Source organism: Hylobates moloch, unplaced genomic scaffold (genome assembly GCF_009828535.3).
Source record: "Hylobates moloch isolate HMO894 unplaced genomic scaffold, HMol_V3 SCAFFOLD_14, whole genome shotgun sequence".
Classification (NCBI taxonomy): domain Eukaryota; kingdom Metazoa; phylum Chordata; class Mammalia; order Primates; family Hylobatidae; genus Hylobates; species Hylobates moloch.
The window spans coordinates 75,024,615-75,025,810 of record NW_026652289.1 but is presented as its reverse complement, the minus strand read 5'-3'; the positions used below and the strand labels follow the sequence as shown (position 1 = coordinate 75,025,810).

The 1,196-nt window shown below is 43.0% G+C and overlaps 1 pseudogene; it reads left to right on the top strand.

Annotated features, from left to right (window-relative positions):
- The first annotated feature begins 346 nt into the window (after nucleotides 1–346).
- LOC116482564 (putative uncharacterized protein encoded by LINC02915) lies at nucleotides 347–904 on the top strand (annotated as a pseudogene).
- The last annotated feature ends 292 nt before the right edge of the window (nucleotides 905–1,196 follow it).

Genomic DNA, 1,196 nt, shown 5'->3' with positions numbered 1-1,196 from the left:
GAAGAAAGAAAAAGGGACAATCTTATCAGTTGATTTTGCTATGTGTTACCAGTCTGGTAAAAACATTTGAAGTTAGAAAGTATTCCAACATGAATAAAGTTTGGGAATTACTTGTACGGATTTAATTTCCTCAGAATACCCTCATTGTTCCTTCGCAAGAAATATTCATGAGTCAACTATCCAGAATCATAGTTATTATTCAAGTGGTGTGGGTTTAAAAGGAGATTTGATGCCACGGCAAACCTCACCGACTTAGACTGTTCTTCAAGTTAAAGAGCAGGATGATGTCTGAAGTGGCTGAAACACATATGGCTTCAGTGTGTCAAGAAGACCTGAAAGATCCCACATGGAAGTGAAATTCATTATTGGCAAGCACGGTAGCAGGAGACCCCAGAGGGCTGAGCCGCAAAGAATTTGCAGGGCCTTATGGCTAACTCCATGGCCTAGTTTGATCTTGAAGTTATTATCTTGGATAATCCTCTCAAATCTGTTTCTGCACTTAAGAGCCACTGATCACATGATGGAGCTCCCTCTCAGGTTCCTTTACATCGCCCTGTCAGAAATGACTTTCAGGGAACACAGACATCACATCAAATCATCCAACAGATGTCCCTTTCAAATAAGTTGAAGCAGAACCAACTATATGGAGAAGTCATAAACAAGGAAGCAGACGACCCAGTGATTTTCAGCGGACTGACATTACTCTTTGCACAGAAACCTCAAGTCTCCTGGGTGGAACAACATGAGTTCAACAGAGCGTGTGTGCACTATACTGGCTGACTCTTGCCCTGCTCAGGCTCATGCTGCTGACAGGGGATAGAGGGGACACTTTGGAGTCCAAATCTTGCATCATCTCAATGAAGTGTTGTTCAACGTCACAGCTCTAAGAAGTAACCCATTTTAGTAACTGGCATCAAAGGACTTAGGAGAGAGAAACCCAGTATCCAGACCCATTTCCATCAGTGACTCTCTCCTTCTATTGGGAGGATTGGCCAGAACCGCCTGATTCCTGTTTCTGATTTCCTTCCTCACTAGCATCAGAGGATTGCACTACAGGAAAACTAATATCTAACTCAGCTCCAAGTGCTAAATAAGAGCATCTCATGTTCATTCCGGGCCACCAAGAGGTTCAGGGTGACCAAGTCACAGACTATAAATTTGAACATTTGATGATTTTTGCAGGAGACTGGGTGAAC